General features: G+C 45.3%; 1 protein-coding gene across 1 annotated transcript in view; it reads left to right on the top strand.

Annotated features, from left to right (window-relative positions):
• The first annotated feature begins 364 nt into the window (after positions 1-364).
• Positions 365-24,311, top strand: part of SLC1A4 (solute carrier family 1 member 4) — a 91,230-nt gene continuing 67,283 nt past the window's right edge. The window contains exon 1 of the mRNA XM_067704889.1: positions 365-543. The gene's annotated coding sequence lies outside the window, so the exon portion shown is untranslated. The remainder of the gene's footprint in view (positions 544-24,311) is intronic.

Here is a 24,311-nt window from a genome sequence, read left to right as displayed (position 1 = left end):
GGACAGATGGGTACTTAGTTGTGTCACCTCTCTACAGACTTTTGGGGACTCATAGCCTGGCTCACTTTTAGCAGCTGTGTGACCTTATCTACCGCGTAGGAAACTCTGAGGCAATGACTACCGTGCTTAACACACAGTAAATGCTCTTTAAATGGGCGTTTTGTTATGTTTGGTTTTGATGAGGTTTAAGGTCTCTGCAGACTCCAAGCCCAATGCAGACCGCCGTGCAGAGTGGCTCTTTCCCTCCCCGCCACAGGGCGGCGCTGTGACACCAACGTCCTTTCTTCTCCAACAGGCTTCCAGCTGGCTCCCCGGCAGGAAGCCTGAATTGGCCCCGAGACTTCCAGGTCTCTGTTTCGGATTACCAAGCACGAGCGGGCAGCCGGACACCAATCCAAGCATTCATCTGACAGACAATGGGAAAACAGGCCTCAGCTTTGTGCCCCGCTGGAATGCAAAAGCAAGGTCGGCACAGCGAGTTGAATACGGACTGTGTGAAAGTCGTGGCGGAAGCAAAGGGCTCCTGTTGGCAAGCAGGGGGAGGTACGCCTTGCGATTCTTTAAGTCAGCTTCGGAGCGACCCGGGCTCCACATCTCACAGATGCACGCTCTGGCTCTTTCCGAGTCAAGTGCGTCCGTGCGTGCGTGTGTGTGAGAGAGAGACGAGGTGATCAGGAGTGGGCTGGTGGGGAATGTTTTTAAGGAGTCACTTTCTACAGTTTCTCAAACTTCAGCCTACATCACAATCACCCAGAGGGCTTTTGAAAACGCAGAGGGCTGGCTTCCACCTCCAGAGGTCTGGGGTGGCCTGATAATTTGCATTTCAAACAAGTTCCCAGGTGGCGCGGAGACTGCTGACCCAGAGACTGCCCTTTGAGAACCACGACTCTAAACTCTTGAAAAGCTCTCAAGCAACAAATTATATAAGCCCAGTTCTAGAGAAAGACGTGACTCCAAAGGAACTTAGTCCAAATCGCCACCCCCCACCCCCCATTGCCTTCTTCACTGCCCTCACCCCTTCCCGCGATGAGGCCTCAGCTGTCTCAGTAACCTTTCAAAGTACCCTCAGGCCGTGGCAGGTACTTGCTAGTCGGAACGTGGTCTGGAAGGCTAGCTGGGAGCCAGAGTTTCTTCGCAGGTGATAGGCCCCCTCCCTCCTTTGCCATAACTCATAATCCTTGCTGGCCCAAGAAGGGTGATTAAGACGCTCAGAGCAAACTTAGCCTCACTTTGAGCACAAAACCTGCAGAGACCATGCTCCTTGCCTGGTGCCACCAGTTCAAGGCAGAGTCACTCCCCCCCCCTAGAAATAGGTGGAAATGGCAGGGGCCTGGATTTGGTGGGAGTGTTGGATATCATAGAGGAAGTGCAGACACATCGTATGGGCCCCTCCAGTGGTTGATATGGGCTGACTGGAGTGCATGTCACGAGAAGGAGTCATAGGAAAAAAGCCTGGGTCCCTCCTCTGAGTTCCTCCAGCACCAGGGCTTCTGCAGAGGTGGCACTGACCACTTACTGCCTGGTTACGAATTGTGAGCTCTGCTATTTATTGGAAAAGGGTGTATAGAGCACGCGAGATGTACCAAGCTCAGCACCAAGGTTTGATGGGCTGGAAAGCCGAAGGTCCAACGTCATGGGCTTGTGCCCACTAGGAGGCCACATCCTGAAAACTGAGCAGGTCCCTGTGGGGCCCTCCTGGACACAAAAGCCTTTCCCTGTCCCCCATTTCTTGTTTGTAGGAAATAGGCTTCATTCAGCCTCCTGGACCTTCCCTGAGTTCCAAAGGGCAGATTCAAACAGTTGCTAATTAGGAAATGGGAGGGGTGCAGAAACAAAGAAGGAGCAGTCAAGAAACAATAGTGCAACCCTGGGGCAGGATCCTGGTTCCTCCTGAAGGGATACACATAACAATACCTTTGAGCTCTTCTGTAGGAACTAAGGCCTCCACTGAGGTGGAGGATGGCAACTTCAGGCTGAGCATTACCCTGTTACCTCACCACCAACCAATCAGAAGAAAGTCACACACCCTGCCAACCCTCATCCCAAATTTTGTCTATAAAAACTTCTCCCTGAAAACCATCAGGGAGTTCACGGTTTTTAGCATGAGCCACCCATTCTCCTTGCCTGGCCCTGCAGTAAACCTTTCTCTGCTCCAAATTTCAACGTTTCCGTTTGTTTGGCCTCACCGTGGGGTGGGCATACAAACCTGCATTCGGTAACAGTTTTGGTGAGCCAGCCCAGGAGCTCATGCCTGTGGCAAGTCGACCCTGGCCAGGAGCAGCCCTTTCCCCGAATCCCCGGCAGCTGCCGGAGCTCATTTTGCTCTGGGGAACTCAGAGAGACTCTCCGTGGCAGGCGCTGGCCGCCTCAGCCCAAGTCTGTTTGGAGCCAAGGAACGTCCTAAGCTACAGTTCACTTTCGGTGTCGCTTGGGGGTGAGTAGCTCCAGTATGCATGCAGGCTGGGAATTCTCTCCACTCCTTCTGGGCTCACTCTTGTGGGAAGTGAGCCACTCTGGGCTAGCCACTCTGGGTTCATTCTCTTTCAAGAGCTGGGCCAATCTGGAGGCCTCTGTCTGGGAGTGGAAGTGGAATTTTTAGACGACACCTCCCCTGATTTTCTGTGTGACCATACCTTATTTGTTGTTTGTGGTTTTGTGTGTATCATCCTGGCTTGCGCGGGACGGGAAAATTCTACTTGCTCCATCTAGGGCTCATCTCACTTTCAGGGAGTGAGCCATCCAGGGCTCATTGCAAGCCACTCTGGGCCCATTCTCTTTCGGGAGCCAGGACACTCTGGCAGCCTCCATCTCGGAGTCGAAGTGGAATTTGGGGGCTACACCTTGTGTTATCTTTTGTTTGTGGGACGATATTTGTTGTTTGTCTATGTGTGTATATCAGTACTTGTGTTGGCTGGTTGAGACATCTCTGGTCTCTGACAACATGAGGGTATCCTTTCCTATTGCATTGGCTTTTTCTATGGCAGAGGACTGGTTGGGAATTTCCCTTTCTGGAGCCAGGGAATTGTGACCCTGAGAGACCTGCAATTCTGCGTTGCATTGGTTTGCTGTTTGTCCATGAATAATTAGGTATGAGTGATCAGAGAACAATTGTAAGATCTCTGTGTCTAAATAGATATATGTATGTACCTTATAGATACGAGGTGTCTCTGGCTCCAAAGTGGCATTGCCAAGATTGGTTCATGGATGAGTTCTGTTTAATTGGCTTAAAAGAAATTAAGTGCTTATATAAATTCTCAGAAATAAAAAAGAAACTTGTCAGAATGAATTTTAGGTTCAAGTGATCTGGGAGATATTCAGTGCTGAATCAACATCTGGTATCGAAGCTAGCTTAAGCTTGTTGGTTTGACTAATATTGACATGTCTTTAGTGTCATAATGTTAAGTATAGTACTTCTGTTGTACCTAGGTTTACTAGAGGTCAAATAAGACCTTATTTTAGCTGTTGTGAATTTGTCAGCAAGGAAGGTAACTTGATAACTTGAAACTAAATTAAGTTGAATGGTGAGAATTCATCGACTATCTGGGTCATTTCAGATAGGATAAAATATTGGAACATTAATTGCTGGGTGGTAAGTTTACCTACCTTTGCCTTCTTAGGAGAGGAAGACTAAAGCATAAGTTTTCTAATCAGGAAATGCTGGTTTGACAGATAGCTCACAATTACTTGCTCCTTGGTTTTTTGCTGGAGATTAAGGTTTCTAAGGGTTAAAATTATATGTGATTAAATCTACTAAAACAAGAGAAACATTTCAATATGTTAGGAAAGTAAGATGTGTGTTTTCAGTAAAACAGAGTGTGAGGAATGGAACTGCATTTTGTTAAGGGAAAAGAAAGTAATTTTGTCCTAGACCTGGTTGTTTCTAGATGGTTAAAAAAAAAAAAAAAAGTGGGAGAAGGGGACATATAATGTGGATACAGAAAGTGATGGGAAGTTTGTGGAAAAGGAACCTTAAGAAAAGAGTTTTGTACATGGTCAGGATTAGCCAAGATTGGATTAAATTTAATTAGGTAAATGAATTTTGTTATTAAAAGTAGACTGGTGCAAGACTAGACAGAGAACTTTGTTAAGAGAGCAAAGTTTTCTTGGAATACTGCTTTCAATAACAGATTGTGTGAGGTTCTTTGCCTTTAAGTGATCTGTGTTTGCTTTTGAAATCTTTTGCCACTTTGGTTAAGTGAATTTAAGTACTGTTTCACAGTGACCTGTGATCTTATTTGACCAAGTGTTTTGAAACCTCTTTGATATTTTTGACAAACTTCCCAAATATCAGATTCTAACTGAATTTCTTTTGACCTGAAGCTAACTTTGAGATGCTTCAGAGGAACCTTGAGGCATCTGAGAGAGAGAGAGATTAAGTTAACTAGGATTATTTGGTAATGTTAAATTACACGGAAAGCGTTACCAAATGAATGATAAGCCTTCTCAGGTTATACTCTATGGATAAATGATATTAATACAGATTGTTCTAAAAATGATATGGAATTTCTAAACACCTGGTATGTCCTGATAAAATGCTAACAGTCATAGTTCGTTTCTTTATCGATTACATCGTAAGCAGGTGTTTAACCATGTCTTTTAAAGTCTTTCGGTTGTTTATAGACAGTTATCGTTGTACTCTGATGCTTTTGCAAAAGTGCTTCACCGTCAGGAAGAGTCATAGGAGGAACATTCTGACAAGTGCAGGTTTCTGATGAATTTCAGATAAACCTCACTCTGCTCCGAACACAGACGTTTTGGTTTGTTTGGCCTCACTGTGCATCGGGCACACGTACTTGCATTCGGTAACATACTCACAATAGAACACACATAAGTAGAAGTGTATGTAAGTAGTTGTCCTCTTATCTCTTGCAGCTGACACCCCTCATGCAGCCACTGGGCTCTGAGCCTTGTTCAGGTTTCCCTTGAAGGGGATCAGAATATGCCACCCCAAAATATGCCACTTTGGCAAGGGTTGTTTTTAACTGAAGACAATTAGCTGTCTGTCTAAAAGCAGGGCATAACTTTCCCTTTGTTAAGGTAACAAATCTTCCAGAAATACCAGAAAAAGGAGAAGGACTCAATCACCAGAGAGGAGAAGCTTTTTCAGCGGAGAAAGCACCAACTTGAACATAACAAACCTTACTAAATAACCCTATTATCCATTATAATCCATTAGCTTCCCCCATATATTTACCTTCCCACAACTTATGCCCCTAGAAGTCCAACCCCTATTCCTTCCTTTGTCTACTTACTTCTCCACAGTTTATTACTCTTTGTTAAAATGGTATATAAGTTCTCAGGTCTAACCACTTCTTTGGGGTTTTCACTTTTTTTCTGTAAGGCCCTCATATGTATGCAAAATAATCTTTTCTCCTATTAATCTCTCTTTAATCAGTTTGATTCAAATGACCAATGTATTGAACCGAAGAGGGTAGAGGGAAGGGTTTTTTAACCTCCCCGGTACCCCAAGACAGCCTTTCACAGAGTGTGCAGTGAGTCCCCCTGGTGGCCCATGAGGTGAGTCAGGAGTTCAGGGACTCATGTTTTTAATTTAAGTAGTTTAAAAAACTTTATCAGTTTAAGATTGAGACAAAGATGAAATGAATTGGTGAAAGTGAATCTTTTAGAGAAGAATAATAGTCATGGAATAGGTGTTTATCTGCAGTTTGGAAAACACTGGCCCACAGAATTCACTTACTCAGAAGCAGTGGTGAGCAGTACAGAGTTCACTGGAGATTTCATGGCAGATGACTGAAGAGGTCTTTATATAGCACAGCTTACAACTCACACAGCCATAAAATCCCACAGGAGACATTTGTGTTCTTCCCAACTGACTGTGGCTACACAGTCACGGGGTCTTTTAATCTTCTGTGTTTCTGCCATCAGGGCCCAAATTCCTAGCTCCATCTGGAGGCCCTACCCTACACCACCCATCCAATTCTTTCCTTTTATTATGAGAAAGAACTTAGCTCTCTCTCAACTCTCACCCTAAATTCTGTGACTGAGGAAAGTTTATACACAGTGATCAGTGAATACCAGTAAAACCATTTTAAAAAAACTTTTATTAAGAGAGTAATGTGAAATGATGCAAGTATTTTGAAAACAGTTTAGTAGTTTCTTAAAATGTTAAACATACACTTACTGTATGACCTAGTCATCCCACTCCTGGGTATTTATTGTATTATATTTACCCAAGATAAATGAAAACATATGCCCAAAGACTTGTACATGAATGTTCATAGCAGCTGTTTTGGTAACCGTTGAAAATGTCCATCAGCAGGTGAATGTATAAGCAAATTGAGGTGTATCCAATTCAATGAAATAATACTCTCAGCAATAAAACAGGCATGAACTATTGATACATACATGGATGAATCGCAGAACAATTATGCTAAGTGAAAGAAGCCAGATTTTAAAAAGTGCATACTGTATGATTCCATTTATATAAAATTCTGGAAAATGCAAACTAACTCGTAAAACAGATCACTGGTTGCCTGGGGAGTGGGTGTTGGCAGGAAGAGGAATGGAAAAAGGATTATCAAGTGGCATGAGGAAACTTTGGGGGGTGATGGATGTGTCCATTATCTTGGTTGTGGCAGTGGTTTCATGGGTGTATGCTTATGACAGATTTATCAAACTATGCATTTTAAATACATGCAATATATTGTATGTCAATTAGTATCAATAGAGCTCTTAAAAATAGTAATGCAACTCAACTATAACAAAACAAACAATCTAAAAACATGTGCAAAAATTGAATAGACACTTTACCAAGAAAGATAGCAAAAAAATGAAGCACACGAAACAATCCTCAATACCATTACTCAGTAGGGAAATGCAAATTAAAACCACAATGAGGTTATCACCTACCAGAATGGTTACAATCCAAAACACTTATCATATCAAGTACAAGTTCTGGAGAGGATGCAGAGCTACTGGAACGCTCATACATTTCTTTATTTCATAATGTAAGATGGTACAGCCATTTTGGAAAGTGGTTTGACAATTTCTTATCAAATTAAACATATACTTAATATATGACCCAGCAATCCTACTCCTAGGTATTTACCCAAAATAAATTATGTTGATGTAAAAACCTGCACATGAGTGTTTATAGCTCCTTTATTCATAATTGTCAAAAACAAGGAACCAGCCTAATATACTTCAAGAGGTGAATGGGAAACAAACTGCATACATCATCCAGTGGGATCCTACTCAGCAGTCAAAGGAATGAACTAGTGATACACACAATGGCATGAATGAACCTCAAAATAGTTATGTTGAATGAAAGAAGCCAAGCTCAAAAGGCTGCATACTGTAAGATCCCATTGACATGACGTTCTGGAAAAGGCACAACTAGAGTGATGGAGAACCGCTCACTGGTTCCAATGGTTGGGATAGAGAGAGGGTTGACTGTAAAGGGATTTTTTTTTAGGTGATAGGACTATATTCTTTATTGTTTAGTTTTAAATTTTTATTTATTTATTTATTTTAAAAATACATTTTATTTATTTGTTTATTTTTGGCTGTGTTGGATCTTCGTTGCTGCATGCGGGCTTTCTCTAGTTGTGACGAGCGGGGGCTACTCTTTGTTGCGGTGCACGGCCTTCTCATTGCAGTGGCTTCTCTTGTTGTGGAGCGCAGGCTCTAGGCATGCGGGCTTCAGTAGTTGTGGCACGTGGGCTCAGTAGTTGTGGCTCACGGGCTCTAGAGCGCAGGTTCAGTAGTTCAGTAGTTCAGTTCAGTAGTTGTGGTGCGTGGGCTTAGTTGCCCCGCAGCATGTGGGATCTTCCCAGACCAGGGCTCGAACCCATGTCCCCTGCATCGGCAGGCGGACTGTCAACCACTGCACCACCAGGGAAGCCCCTGCGTATAACTTTTCAAATTAGTGTTTTTGTTTTCTTCAGGTAAATGCCCAGAAGTGAAAATGCTGGATCATGTGGTTCTGATTGTGATGGTAGTTACACAAATCTACACGTTTGTCAAAACTCATAGAACTGTACACCAAAAAGAGTGCATTTTACTGTATATAAATTTTAAAATAATAATTCATATTGTTATAAAAATGTCAAACGATATAGAAGTACAGGGAGGAAGAAGTGTAGGGGCCCTTTGCACGAACACAGCAGAGCTGTGAACCTGCTCCCTGAAGCTAACTGTGGTTGCAGTTTACTAAGCATCCTCTCAGATTGTTTCCTATGAAAATACATGAAATTATATAGAGATTTTTTTTTATAGAAATGGTATTATACCATATATATGGTTCAGCAACTGCTTTTTTGTGCAATGTTGTGAGGGTCTTAAAGAAATAAAGCTTAACTCCAAAGCACAACTGGACATAACTTTAAAACCACTGCACCATTTTCAAGGTTACATAAACGATTATGCTATACCAGTGGCACTGGTCTTGGAAGAAGTTAGTCTGTGTCTAAGGCAAATCAGGAAACACTTAGGAAAAGGTAGAATTAACAACCCATCTCCCCACTTCATTAGATTCTCCCTAGTCGATCTGCTATAGGGAGGGAGGCACAAACCTCCCCCCAGAACTGAGGGGTGTGGGAGTATCTTTGGGGGAGCCTGATGAGCCATGGCAGGGGCTAACTCTTGTCAGGGAGGATAGAACCAATGCCAGTCTTCCAAGGTGGGGAAGAAAATTGTTATGAACACAGCAGAATATTTCAAATCTGTTCTTTGAGAAGCTGTGTTCCTTTTGTCTTCTTATGCATTTATCTTTTAAAGCTCCCTTTGTCTTGATACAGAGTCTAAGTCATGTTCTCATCATTGGAAGTTGGCATCGTGAAGAGCTGGGCTCTGTAGTGGAGCAGATGGCCTGGAATCACAGCTCTCAATTTGACCATCTGGGTGACCTTGGGCAAGTCACGACCTTCCCCTGTTGGATTCACAGACATGTTGTGGAGGTTATTACTGTAGATGCAAATGCCTGGTGATCTGTAGCCATTTAGTACAGTCAGTAATTTTACTGTTTAAATCCTGTCCCTTACTTCCTGTGGCAGCCATTGACCTCAGACCTAAGGAAAATTAAATCCCTCTCTTGGGGGGCTTCCCTGAGTGGTTACTAAATGGGTTTTTCCAACAGCCTCCACGTCCCCGCAGGGCAGCTGGGCTCCTGTCAACTCTTTCTAGTTCAGCACCAGTAAACAGCTGAACCTTGCTGGGAAATCTTGGCTAACAGGGCCCGTTTTGATTTTGTTGTCCAAGCCTTTCAAGTGGTCACAGCCTCTGTGATCTCCCTATAATGCCCAGTTACAGAAGCCAGCAGCTTCCCTGAACTACTGCCGGAGACTCATGACCTTCTGGAAAGAAACCAAGACCTCTGGGCCAGTGGGGTCAGCCTTGCCTTTGTCTCAAAGCCCCTAGGTCTCAGGGCTCAGCCCCTTTCACTGGGTTATTTATTTAACAGCTCCACAGATAATGGCTAAGAGGCATGGCCAAGACACCTGTGCCTAATTTTACCTTCCTTCAAACAGCTAACAAATATTGATCATCCCTGCTCTGGGCAAGTGGGGAGCAAAACCCTACCCGCTGCTCTCAGGACTTTTACAGCCCAGCACTGTTTGTTTTCTAGGTCAGCGGTCAACAAAGGGAAGACAACCTTAGCTGAGCCCCTGTTGCCCTTCCTGCCAATATTTAAACCAGGTCAATTCTTCCAGCCTAGCACACCATTTAACTCTTGTTGTAGCTGAACTGTTTGATAGTTCTGACAGCTCATTGAGGGCCTGGTAGGGCAGGAGGTTCTGGAAAGAAACCCAGATCCCTGAGATCAGTCTTGTGTTTATCTCTGAACCCCAGGTATCAGGGCTCAGAACAAATATATTGAGGCAAGGCAGGTGGCCCAGCTGGGAACTCATCGCCAACCAGGTGTGTGGCCTTCCAACAAGTCACTTACCTCTCTGTGCTGTTTTCACTTGTCATTTTCTAATTTGTACGGAAATAAGACCATAATCTCAGAATATTTTGAAATGTGACTTTTGCAGTTTACTAAATTCTGCAGGCAGAAGTGAATGGAAGAGCCAGCAACCTAAAAGTGCTAACTACTTTTTCTCAGTTTTATTTTTTGTGTGTGTGATACGCGGGCCTCTCACTGTTGTGGCCTCTCCCGTTGCAGAGCACAGGCTCCGGACGCGCAGGCTCAGCGGCCATGGCTCACGGGCCCAGCCACTCCGCAGCATGTGGGATCTTCCCGGACCGGGGCACGAACCCGTGTCCCCTGCATTGGCAGGCTGACTCTCAGCCACTGCGCCACCAGGGAAGCCCCTTTTTCTCAGTTTTAAACCCAACATTTTGAGTCCTCGTTTACATAAAGGGTCCCCCCCAAGACCCTCAACAGACACCCCTCCAGAAATGGTGTTGGGATTCGCAGAGGAGGGAAGTCTTGTACTTAGAAGTAAACAAACTTTTATTTGACATTTGAAAGACAGGTAGATATTTTGAAAGCAGGTGGAATAATAGTAAACAAGGTAAAATATACTCTTGAAGAGAGATTCTATATAAAACAAGGAGAATCTCAGTAAACAAAATAAAGCAAACATCTGAAAAAGTTAAGAGATACATTATAAATTTAATTTTTAAAAGGGATCATGATCATGGGAGAATTGCAAGTTAAAACAACAAGATACTACTACACACCTATTAGAGTCCAAAGCGCTGACAACACCAAATATTGGTGAGGATGTAGAGCAACAAGAACTCTCATTCCTTGCTGATGGGAATGCAAAGTGGTACAGCCACTTTGGAAGACAGTTCAGAGGTTTCTTACAAAACTAAACATACTCTTCCCATTTGATCCAGTGATTGTGTTCCTTGGTATTTACCCAAATAAGTTGACAACTTAGGTTTACACAAAAAGTGCACACATATTTATGGCAGCTTTATTCATCATTGCCCAGACTTGGAAGCAACCAAGATGTCCTTCAGTAAGTGAATGGATAAAATAAATTGTGGTGCCTCCAGTCAGTGGAATATTATTTGACTTAAAAAAAATTGAGCTATCAAGCCACGAGGAGACATGGAGGAATCTTAAATGCATATTATTAAGTAAAAGAAGCCAGTTGGAAAACGCTACTTAGTGTAAGATTCCAACGATATGACGTTCTTGGAAAAGTAAGGAGACAGTAACAGGATCAATGGTTGCCTGATCCTAGGGGGAAGAGAGGGATGAATAGGAGGAGCACAGAGGGTTTTTAGGGTGGCAGAACTACTCTGTGTGATACTGTAATGGTGGATACACGTCATCATACATTTGTAAAGAACCATAGGTTGTACAACACCAAGAGTGAACCCTAATGTCAACTATGGACTTTGGGCAATAATGATGTGTCAATGTAGGTTCATCATTTGTAACAAATGTACTGCTCTGGTGGGGGATGTTGATAGTGGAGGAGGCCATGCATGAATGGGGGCGGGGAGTATATGGGAAATCTCTGTACTTTCTGTTCAATTTTGCTGTAAACCTAAAAGTGCTCTAAAAATAAAGTCTATTAAAAAAATGATGGGGGCTTCCCTGGTGGCGCAGTGGCTGAGAGTCAGCCTGCCAATGCAGGGGACACGGGTTCGTGCCCCGGTCCGGGAAGATCCCACGTGCCGCGGAGCGGCTGGGCCCGTGAGCCATGGCCGCTGAGCCTGCGCGTCCGGAGCCCGTGCCCCGCAACGGGAGAGGCCACAACAGGGAGAGGCCCGCGTACCGCAAAAAAAAAAAAGGATGGGGTGGAGATCATGATGTTCATTCAAATTTTTTAACTTTTCTAATATCCGACATAAAGTTCTTTTCATTATGGTGGGGAGGCTTACTTATTTTCATCATCACCATGTCTTGAAATACTCTTTTAAAATACTATTGATATTTCGATGCCTTCATAAAATGCTAGTGTATAAGTGTACCATGGTTTATTTGTTTTCCTAATATGGGATATTTAATTTATTTCCTTTGTGTGTGTATGTTGCTATCATAGATAACACCGCATGTATAGCTAATACTTACCCAGTGCCCACTACGTGCCAGGCACTGTTGTAAGTACTCTGCAAGTATTAACAAATATTTAGTCTAGATAACAGCCCTAAAACATTTTACAATCCCTGGGTAAACAGATGGGGAAATTGAGGCCTAGAGAGAGCAGAGCCAGGATTTGAACTAGTTAGTCTGGCTGCAGCCCCTGTGCTCAAATCCAGTGTGCTAAGTTGAAATGCATTGCTGGTTATTCCTCCTTTTCTAGAAGAGGAATTTCCAGATGAAAAGAACACGAACATTCTTCTGGCCACACATAATGCATGTGTTCAAGCCTCTCTCCAGGCAGTGGCACAATTCACCCTCCTCCTGCACAGTTGCCGGGCCAGACTCATCCCAGCATGGCCCACACTTAGCGCTGTATTTGTTCTTATTTTCTATGTGATAGGGGGAAAGTGAGATAGGGCTTAATTAGTCCCTGATAAGTGACGAACCCACCTGACGTCAATTCCCCCTGTAGATGGAAGCCTCCTCTCCCCTGAGTGGTAAAGACTGCTGCCATGTCCTGTCTGCCGTCTGCTGCGCACGGTGGGGTGTCGCTCCAGGACCCTTTGTGTAAGATCCCCCTGTCCAACACATCATTAATGTCTCTGTCACTGCCCCTGGGCTCTTTCTTCAGTCTTGAGGCTGGGCAACTACAAGGCTTGCAGGCCTGCAGGGTGCAGCCCAAAAATTGGTGAACGAGCCAGGAGGCTGAGGAAACTCCCATGAGTGCTGAGATGTCGGGAAATAGGACAGGGAATGGCAAGTTGTAGGGGTGATCCCCAGATGGCTGTCCACTAGCCTGTGGGGCCCTGTGGCAGCTGTCTACTGTGAGAGGTGTCTTCCTCTTCCATTACATCGATGATATGCTATTAACCTCAGAGACTCTCCAGTTCCAAAGTAGCAGCCCTAGGCTCGTGGCTCCTCTGACTGCACGCAGATTGCTCGTGAATACAGACAAATGCAAGGACCTGGATTATCTACAAAAGACAGGCAGGCCCCTGACTCACCACCCCTAAACAATCACAGACACAAGGTTTAGGTATATTAACTCAGGGACAGGCTTGTGCATTGGATATGGCCAGTTATCTGGAAGGGTTTGGTTGGGGCCTGTGGCAATGGCCAAATAATAATAAAGTAACTTTGGGCTTCTGGTCCCAGCTGTGGAAGGGGACAGAGCAACTACATAGTGGAACAACAGCTATGTCCAGTCTACAGTGTGTTACAACAGGTGGAAGACGTTACAGAAGGCCTACCCAAGTTGTCCAGCAATGCTAAAACAAACAAACAAACAAACACACACTATTTAGGGTCTAGAGCTGTGCGAGACATACAGGACCCCCATGGACGTCAACAGCAACCAAGGAACCCGCTTTACTGGCCGTGAAGCTCAGGAATGGGCTGATAAAAATGATCTACACGGGCATTTCCACCTACCCTCCAACCCCACTGCTGCCAGGCTAATGGAAAGGACGAATGGACTACTAACGGAAACAGAAACTCTGTCAACATGCGGACAGGAGGCTAACTCAAACCCTACGAACTATAACTGGACATCCCAGGAGCAATTGTCCTAGTGCCTACACCATGTTAACCCAAAGGCAGCTAGTCAATACCATCCGAGTTCAACTGTTGACCACCGAAGGACCATTGCCAACTATCTGTCAGGACAGTAACTCACTTTTGCCTTTGCCCTAGGATCTACTCCCAGGGGAAAGTATTATAAATGGCCTTGGAACTGGCAGGTAAGTCCCCGGTGGTTTCGGTTTCTAATCCTGTTGCCCATGGGTGCTGTCCCATGGGGAATAAGATTAGAAAGGGACTTAACAGATTTCACCTGTCTTCTACGCAGGCCCACTTAAGACTACTAAGGTAATTAATCCCAGGTCCCTACTTGAGAAAAGCATCATTATATCATACCGCCTCTCCAGTATCCGGCACGGGCTGTGGGGACAGAGGGTGGATGGGTGGTATAGTACTGCTGGCCAGGACGTAAACCACAGGCAGGGGTGGTATGATCTCAGAATGCTGTTACTTCTTGTATTTTGCTTAATGGTCATGATCTTCACTGTGTTGTGCCTGTTACACATCTTACATCTTGTCTGTAGTCTGAGCAAAGGGCATCTGATTGTGGACTGGGTCAAAATGGTGGCCTCACTGTAAAATGAGTCTGATTGCTGAGTTTACACTGAGATGCTGTTGTCGTCCCCCTCTGGGTACGCCATTCAAAATGGGCGTTCTGGGCTTCCCTGGTGGCGCAGTGGTTGAGAGTCCGCCTGCCGATGCAGGGGACACGGGTTCGTGCCCCGGTCCGGGAAGATCCCACATGCCCCGGAGCGGCTGGGCCCGTGAGCCATGGCCGCTGAGCCTGCGCGTCCGGAGCCTGTGCTCCGCAATGGGAGAGGCCACAACAGTGAGAGGCCCGCGTACAGCAAAAAAATAAAAAAAGGGCGTTCTCTTGCTCTCTGTACGTCCCCTGCTCCACCAGGCCCTGCTTCACTCACATGACTATTCAATCCTCAGATTAGAGGGCTTAATTAGCTCCTGGTACCTGGTGAGCCCCCGTGACATCAATTCCCCCTATCAATGGTAGCTTTTTCTCCAAGTAGTGAAGATTGCTGCCATGTCCTGCCCGCCTTCTGCTGCACATGGTGGGGTGTTGATCCAAGACCCTTTGTGTAAGATCCCCCGTCCAACAGATCACTGATGTCTCTGTTACTGGGCTCTTTCTTCAGCCTCGAGGCTAGAGAGCTACAGGGATTGGAGGCCCGCGGGGTGCAGCCCAACATGTACCTAGGCATTTTTCTTAGGTTTACCAGTCATTTGTATTTTTGTTTGTTCGTTTCAGCAAATAAGCTGATGTGTTATTTGTCTTTATTTTCATTGAGATTTTGACGTTTTTCTTAGAATAATTCTTTATATACCTTAAGGCTTCAAACCTTTGCATGTTATATTTATTGCAACTATTTCTCAGGTTATGAACAGTTTCATTTTATTCAAAGCACTGTTTCATGTTCAGCCATTCTTCATTTTTGTTTAGTAAAATCTACTGATGCCCCTGCCCACCACCACCATTGTGCTTCCTTTATTCCATTGCTCCTTAGACAGCAGTGGGCTAGAGAGGAATCGTTTTTCTTTGGAGTCAGGGCTTGTAAAGCAGGTCCATCCTTCTTCCCTCTCTGGATCCACAGGTCCTCCAAACTCCACGCGAAACTAACACACATGCCTCCTCCAGAAGTTTCCATGGCAGCCTATGCTCCGGAGGCTCCCTTACAAGCCTTGTTTGTGAGTTGGAAGCTGCCTATGTTCTAGAAGGGTTTTAACAAGGATTGTTGAAACAAAAAGGCATTTCATCCTCTGAAGACCTGGATAGGTGCAAGCCTTAGCCACTGTCCTCACCACAAGAGAAGCTGGGAGAGGCCATGACCTCAGCAGTGGTCTTTGCATTCCACAATGTGATCTTTGCCTCCGCCTCATGTTGGATAGGATCACCCAGGAAGGGAGTTCAGAGGCTGGGTGGCCAAAACTTCAACAAATGTCCTTTAGAGCGGAAGGCCAGCCAATCAGACTCTGGAGCTGTGCTCCCTGGCCGGAGGTGGAAGGTGTTCAAGGGGCCATAGGGTGCTCTAACCCAGAGTAACAGGGGCTCCAGGAGGCAGGTCAGAGAAGCTTTGTCCCTGTGGTTCCTAATCAGGGACAATTTGGGCGATGTCTGAGGACATTTGGGGTTGTCACAGTTCCGGAGAAGGGAGCATCTAGTGGCATCTAGTGGGTAGAGGCCAGGGATGCTGCTAAACATCCTGCAGCGCGCAAGGCTCCCTCCACCCCCGACAAAGAATTATCTGCACCCAAATGTCAACAGTGCTGAGATTGAGAAACCTGCTTTATCCCGAGGTCCTCAACCGTCACGTCGGCTCACCAGGCACGCCTGCTCACAGAGGACAACAGCCTGGGCACTTGGCCAGGATTCAGGGCCAGACTCCACTCCCTTGGCCGGAACAGGAGAAATGAACAGTGTCTGGAAATCAAAGTGTTGCAAAGTCCCCGTCCTAAGAGTCTGGAGCTCCCGGGCAAGTTCTGATGACTGAGACTCAGAAATGAGACTGGGTAGGGATTTGTTTGCTAACTTAACAAAATACCAGATGCTGGTACAGGCAGATGCCAGAGATGGGGCAGGACGGCCTGAGGGCTGCGGTTAGCGGGGGGCCAGAGGTGGGCGCTGTGACTTCGGCTCTGGGGAGGAAAGAGAGGAGGGGGTAATTTACGGACTGCCAGTTTCCAGACAGACCTTAACACCAACCACAATTCAGTCCTTGAGTACAGTCTCAGAATCTACTTAAACACATAATGGGGGTGGGACCAGAGGAGTGGACTGAGGTCTCTAGAGGGGCAGGAGTTTGTATGATTGGGAAACAAGACAAATACCTATTTCTCTTCATAACGCTACAGGCAGAATGAAAGTTCAGCCTTCTTGGTTGCTGGGATATTGTTGAAAAGCTGGAGAAGCTTGATATAGACTTAATTTCTCCAAGTTCCCTCTGGTTTTGATAGGTACCCAGATGGTGCTAATTTGTAAAATGCTTTTTAAAAACTTTCAGAGTTCTTGGCAATTTTGAGCATCTCAGCAACCCTGTGAGATGGGTGCCAGCGTCCCCATTTGACAGGCAAGGAAGCCGAGGCATGGAAAGGCCAGGTGGCTCACCCGACGCCACAGGGCTGGCTGGTGACTGTGATCTCTGCCCCTCACTCTCCTTCTATAGGAAACATTGGTGCCAGTTTCCAGGGGCTCTGTAGGACACTCAGGCCTGGCACTTCCCCCTTATCGTTGTTTTGCTCTGTGGTGAGCATTCTCTCCTCCTGGCCGCCCTCTCCTACTCAGGTTTGGCACACTTTCCCCTTTGGGGAAAAACAGTCTCTTAGCAGCCATCTACTTACAATTTGTCTCACGCGGCCAGGAGCTCTTTAGCAGCTGCTGCTCTTTGTGAAAGGCTGAATTAAATCAAAGGAGGAGTTTGCCTCAGACTCAAAGATTTAAGTGTGGGCAGAAACCCCAGGAAATGGCTTCCATTCAAGGAGTCATAGACTATCCTAATCTTAATTTTACTAAATTAATGCTAATTTCTATTGTGAACATGTGCTTGTTTCATTTTTTTTCTTTTAGAGATGTATTTCTCTTAATCCTATTGTTAAACTAATGTATAATCATTGTTTGGAAATATTAATAATCCATCCAGGACTGTTCAAAGGGCAAATATTTTAGCACTGGAAAATATGTATCTTAAGGGTTTATTCTGGATGCAATTATAAAATAACTTATAAGAAATATTTTCCAAACAGTAATTGTACATTCTTATTCTTATGGATTTTTGTCCAGTCTCTTTATTTCACTAGTTTGGGGTGTTTAAGCAATAAGGTGGCACTCATTTCACATCTAAGTCAGCCAGGTTCCCTTTTTTTGTGTGTGTGCAGTACGCGGGCCTCTCACTGCTGTGGCCTCTCCCGTTGCGGAGCACAGGCTCTGGATGCACAGGCTTAGCGGCCATGGCTCATGGGCCCAGCCGCTCCGTGGCATGTGGGATCTTCCCAGACCAGGGCACGAACCCGTGTCCCCTGCATCGGCAGGCGGACTCTCAACCACTGCGCCACCAGGGAAGCCCCAGGTTCCCTTTTTTGCAACTGGTGTTCCTAAAAGCTGAGACTCTTCACCTGCAAAAGTAATTTTTAAATAGCTTTGTTAAGGTATAATTCACACACAATAAACTACATATATTTAAAGTGTGCAATTTGATAAGTTTTGACATATGTATACACCCATGAAACCACCAACACAATCAGGATAACGCATCCATCACCCTCAGAAGTTTTCTCAAGCCCATTTGTAATTACTCACTTCTGTCCCTCTTCACCTCCCTCCTATTTACCAAGAGACCACTGACTTGCCTTCTGTCATTATAGATTAGTTTGCATTTTCTAGAATTTTATACAAATGGAATCATGCAGTATGTCCTCTTTTTTCTTCTGGCTTCTTTCACTCAGCATAATAATTTTGCAAATTATCCATGTTGTCGTATCAATAGTTTATTCTTTTTTATTGCTGAGGGTTATATCCATAGCATGGATGTACCCAATTTGTTTCTCCAGCCATGTCCCTGTCCAGAGACATTTGGGTTGTTTCCAGCCTTGGGCTATTACAGTTAAGGTTGCTATGATCATCTGTGTACACATCTTGTGTGGACGTATGCTTTCTTTTCTCTTGGCTAAATACCTAGGAGGGGAATGGCTAGGTCTTATGGTAGGTGTATATTTAACATTTTAAGACATTGCCACAAAATGAAAAAAACTGTAAACCTGTTTTCTCAAACATTTTACATTCCCACCAGCAGCACGTAAGAGTTCTAATTCCTCCACATCTTTGCCAATCCTTGGTTAAGATTGGTTTCTAAAATGTTAGACATTCTAATACGTGCGTAGTGGAGATCACTGTAGTTTTAATTTTCATTTCCCTAATGACTAATGGTGTTGAGCAGCCTCTCATGAGCTTATTTCTGTCTTCCTTGATGAAATGTCTGGTTAAATCTTTGCAAAAGTAAAATTTTGCACAGTGATTTCATGCCCCGTGTGATTGATTTATCAAACACCCCAGTGGTGTGACCTACACTGCTTGAGACACTGATTCAACCCTTCTAAGTGTGCAGTTGAAATCCTTGTGTGAGTAAAAGCTAACACTTACAGGGTACTTATCACCTGCCAAGCACTGTGCTAAGTGTTTTTCCACATGTAAATGTGTTTAACCCTCACAACTGGCCCAAGGTCACACAGCCACATCAGTGGTAGGGCAGGGCTTGAAGAGTTGAGTGGGGAAGTGGGAGAGAGGAAGGGAAAGAAGCATTGGTGGGCAGCATTGAGCTTTCATCCAAGGTTTATCTACAGTCTTTATGTAGAAGGGGATCGATTGGTGGAACTGACCCAGAGTCCAAAGTTTTGCCAAGGGCAGAGGACCAAAAGGTATAATATTGACTGAGTTGGTTGATGCAGTAGTCTTGGCTAGATAAAGAAGAGGGTGAAGACAGAAAGGAGAAAGGGGAGCAATGAAGGTACTGGAGGGCTCTGAAAGGACAAGAGAGTGCTGAAAATATGAATGGCTTTGGTTAAAGTAGGATGTTGAAATTTGGGAATTCAGAGGTGATGAGGTTCCTGGTGCTGGTGGTATCCAGGGTACGGGGAGGTTGGATGATAGGAATCAGGAAGTCTCAAAAGGGATTTTCATTTATTTTAATTTTCTTCTGGAGAAAAATACTGAAGTTTTGATGTATGTAGACTGTTTCCTATCTTTTTAGTCCTATGTTATTTTCACTCAATGAAATCTATCAACATTTTCCTTTATGGTTTAGGGTGATTAAGCATCCCAGTTTGCCCGACTCTGTCCCAGTTTCAGCACCAAAAGTCCCACATCCTGGGAAATCCCTTAGTTCCGGGCAAATTGGGACTATGGGCACCCTAGAAGCCATGGACTCTCTTGCATCGACAATTACAAATAGCCTCCCAAACAGTTCTCTTTTTTCGTTCTCATCTCTCTCCTTTACTGAATTCATTCTGAAACCCAGCCCTGATTGCTCTACTCCTAATTATCTGCACACAAAAGAACAAACTTCAGACTGGTAGGAACGTACATCTTCAATCTGATTCCCATTACTCCCTTCGGGTACCCAACGTTCTAGCCAAATTGACTTAATCTAATTCCCCGAACGCTCCGCACCACAGGCTTGTCTATCTCAGGCATCTGTTCAAGGTCTTTTCCTTCCCGGAATTGACTCTCCCTTCACAGCATGTCCACATCCCATTCTTCCTTTCAGATCCTTCTTTGATGTAACGTGGCTCGGGAAGGCTTTTGTGATCTGAAATCTTCCTCCTTAGATCTTTACAGCACTTTGAACCCCTCTATTAATCATAGCAAGTTAGCAAGTGGCAGAACAACTGACACTAACTGGCTCAAACAATTGAGCAGAAAGCAGTCTATGAGGTAGATCTACATTCAGGCATGGTTGGATTGTAGGGACTGAACCAAGCCATCTTCTCTTCTTTCATCTCTGACCTCCAGATGACCTCGGGCAGGCTCTCCCCTTGTGGCTGTACGACAGTACCAGCAGCTTCTTGGGCTTCATTATTCCAGGGAATGGGAAAAGCGTGGGAGTCATTGTGCCAACATTCCCAGAAGTCCTGAGATGCCCTCTGACTGGACCACCTTATTCCGTCACTGTGCCCGGGGAGGATGTGCAGGGCCACGTGGCTGCACAGGTGGTGGTCGCGCACTGCACAACTCTGGGAGGAGCTCTTCACCCAGACTGGGCTGCTGGCCCTGGGACTGAGGAGGTGGGATCTTCACCTCTCTGGGTCTCAGTGTCTTCATCAGTCAGGTGAGAGTGACAGATCTCTGAGGTCCCTTCCAGTCCTGTAGATCTGTCATTCCAATGTTCTGTGACTCAGCTGACACAGTATTTTATTGGCCTGGCCTTGTTTCCATGAAGAGCTCCTGCAAAACTTCTTAACCTCTTTTTGGCCCACAGTCATCCTCTTCTAGAAAAACAAGTGGGTGTGAGGCCTTTTTTTTAAAAGAGGAAGCAGAGAAAGATGTGAAAATAGTACATTGTGAAAATTCTCAGTTCCATGTGGTCACTGGTTATATTCTATGCTGGGCAACAAGTTTTGGTGTGGCTACCATTTGCTTGAGTGTGCCTTATGTGCCGGGTGCTAAGTGTTCTGTATGCATTATCTGATCTAGCTTCTCCTGGTGACCCATGTGGAATAGGTAGTACTGTACTTGGTGTTCCCATTTTATAGATGAAGAAAAAACAGAAAGATCTGGAAAGGTTATGGAAGTTGCCCAAGACCACACATTTATTGAATGGCAGCACTCGGATTTGAAACTATGTTTGTTGGGCTCCAGATTTTCACCCTGAATCAATATGCCAAATCACCCATTGGTCAGCGTCTATGCTGGAGCTCCAAGGTTCTCAGGGTTCCTATCCCTGGGGGGAATACTTCCAATGCGTGCAAAAACATGGGTGCTTTTAAAGGAACGTTCAAGTTTAGAGCATAATTTTATATTTGGAAAATGTATCCTTATAGCAGAAGTACAGAAAATAAAATTCAATAAAATATTCTTGGAAGAGGGGAAACACAGACGAGAGGTGCTTCTCAGTGTATCAGAATCATGGGTGGGGAGTGGCCTTGAGGTTTTTATGTTGCTCTAAAGAAGACATAGCTTTTTTTAAGTTTAAGAAACATAGATCCGCATACAGTCATTGCCAGGTTTTATTTCTATCGCTGTGTGTGTTTTCCTTTAGTCTCCAAATGCTGTCCGGGGCTGTGTGTGCTCTAACTTTTCACAGAGAAGCCTGGTCGACCAGGAGAGCCGGCTGGAGATTGCAAGGGAGCCTGGCCTCCGGAGGGGCTGTACGTGGGCTGTGACTCAGGCAGCCTCTTGTCCCAGCCTGGCTTTCTGGGTCTTTGTTCAACCCTGGTGTGACAGGAAGCACACAATGCAAAACCGATCAAAGAGACCTACCTCTGGGTCGCTGCAGGAGACGAGAGCTTTTTCATCTGAAAACATCATGTTAAGGAAGGAACACCATGCAACTCAATGGATGACTGTTTCCATGGAAAAGAAGAACCAAGCTAGTCCACGTCCCCTACGTGGGACACCATCACTTGGTGGTGATAAAATCATGAATAATGTTCTTGTATTCCAATTCACTGGTCAGTGGCTGGTTCACAGACCTGTTTATTTGCAGGCCTAGGTTTTTCTGTGTAAAAATGGAGACTTTAATCTGGCCTTGGTTTCACACCTACTAGAATGTCCGTAATCAAAAAGACAGGTACTAACAAGTGGTGGCAAGGATGTGGAGAAATTGGAGCCCTCACACATTGCTATGCGAATGTAAAATAGTGCAGTAATTTTGGCAAACAGTCAGGCAGTTTCTCAATAAGTTAAACACAGGGTTACTCTTAGAACCGGCAATTCCACTCCTAGGTATGCTCATGGCAGAATTAGTCGTAATAGCCAAGAAGTAGAAAAAAATTGAAATGTCCATCACCTGATGAATGGATAAACTAAATGCCATATATCCATACAATGGATTATTATTTGGCCATAAAAAAAGAATGAAGTGCCGATACATGTTACAACACGTATAAACTTGAAAACATTATGCTAAGTGAAAGAAGCCAGGCACAAAAGAGTACATATTGTATGATTTCATTTAAAAGAAATGTCCAGAATAGGCAGGTCCCTAGAGACAGAAGGTCTCTATGGGGACGAGTGGGGGGAGGAGTTGGGGGCGGGGACAGTAAATGGGATTTCTTTACGGGATGATGAAAATGTTCTGTGAATTAGTGGTGATGGCCGCAGAACTCTGTGAATATACTGAAAGCTACTAGACCGTATTTTAAAAGGGTGAATTGCGTGGTATGTGATTTTTTTTTCTCAATTAAAAATAAAAATCCTCATCCTCAAAAGCAGAGGTGGGTACGTCTGTGTGGGAGGCTTTTCTAGCTGCAGGACGTTTAGGTATTCACGTGGCCCGTGTCACTAGAAGCTGACGGTGAAATGTAGCGATGAATTCTGCAGACGTGAATGACAGGGGAAATGGCACTTCTCCGGAAGAACCCGCCTGTCAAAAGGGCAGCTTGGAGCCTCTCAGGAAGGTCTGCAGGGAGCAGCCCATCCTGACCTCTCCAGGCACCTGCGAGTTGGATTCAGTGCCTCCTCACCTAAAAGTCTTTGCAAACATACTCAGGCTTGGCCAGGAGGCTCTGAAGGCAGTTTCTTGTGTGGGCTGCAGGGGAAGGCAGATGGGCTGTTGGAAATGGGAGGATGGCAGGTAACGCAAAGCCAAACCAGCTGACACATTAGCCACAGTGAGGTTGTCCCGGAAAATCCATGGTGACCACTCTGTGACTAAGCCAGTCAGCGTTCAGCGTGAACTTACCGCTCTCTGCGTATTTCACAGTGCTATGCGCTGGGGTGCCAGCCGTTCTCAAAGTATGTTCCCTGTCACCAGCATCAACTGGAAAACTGGTTGGGGATGAGGGGAAGGACAAAGATCTGGATTTTTTTTATTATTAATTAATTATTTTTTTTTGCTGTGTTGGGTCTTCGTTTCTGTGCGAGGGCTTTCTCTAGTTGTGGCAAGCGGGGGCCACTCTTCATCGCAGTGTGCAGGTCTCTCACTATCGCGGCCTCTCTTGTTGCGGAGCACAGGCTCCAGACGTGCAGGCTCAGTAGTTGTGGCTCACGGGCCTAGTTGCTCCGCGGCATGTGGGATCCTCCCAGACCAGGGCTCGAACTCGTTTCCCCTGAATTGGCAGGCAGATTCTCAACGACTGTGCCACGAGGGAAGCCCCAAAATCTGGATTTTAACAAGCCTTCCAGGTGACCCTGAGGCACACTCAAGTTTGAAAATCACCAGCTTACGCACCATCTGTTCTCATCTTCTTCCTCATGACAGAATCCTGGTTTTGTTTGGAGTGACAGGTACGTGGACTGTCTTGCAGCTGGGGTGACCATGTGACATAGTTCTGTCTAGTGAGATGCAAACCTAAAGTCACTGAGTGGGGTTTCTAGGAAAGCTCTCCTGGCCTGTGGCTTTGCTCCATTGCCCTTCTCCCCCTTCCTCCCTGGACTGTGGACAAATGCTGGAGGGAATGCAGCCATCATGGGAGCATGAGACTAAGGGCCACATGCTCAGGATGGTGGGACAGAAAGGCGGAAGGAGCCAGGGTCACTGAGAACATGAAGGTGGCTGTACCCGCCCTGACCTGCATGCTAGCCTCTCTAGCCTAGACTTGTGATGGTAGGAAATTCAAACCCTCAGTTTGTGTAGGCCACTAATTTCCATGTTCCCGTTGTTTGCAACTGAACCTAACTGGTGTACCTGGGGACAGGGGTTTGTCCTGGTTGAAGAAGTGTGAGACTTCTCTCTTACTGAAACCAAGTATGCGGATCATCGTATAGGTGAGGTGCCAAGGTTAAGAGCTAGATTTCTGTTTCAGTTTCTCTATGGGGGCTGGGACTGGCCAGCCAGACCAGGTCATGGTGAAGTGGGCAAGTTTTACCCCGGTCCCCAGTGCCCTGTCCCTTCTGCCTCAGCCTTGGCCACTTTCCCCTACATCCTGGCAGTTGGCAACTCTCTCGTGTGATGAGAAGTGTGGGCCTGGGTGGCTCCAGGGTCAGTGCAGTGGCTCAATACTAATCATCAAGGACCTTGGCCTTTTCTTTTCATTCATTCATTCATTCAGTAAAGATTTG

The sequence above is a fragment of the Pseudorca crassidens genome, chromosome 14, assembly GCF_039906515.1.
Source record: "Pseudorca crassidens isolate mPseCra1 chromosome 14, mPseCra1.hap1, whole genome shotgun sequence".
Classification (NCBI taxonomy): Eukaryota; Metazoa; Chordata; class Mammalia; order Artiodactyla; family Delphinidae; genus Pseudorca; species Pseudorca crassidens.
The sequence above is the reverse complement of the archived record's forward strand: the minus strand, read 5'-3'. Positions and strand labels throughout refer to the sequence as shown.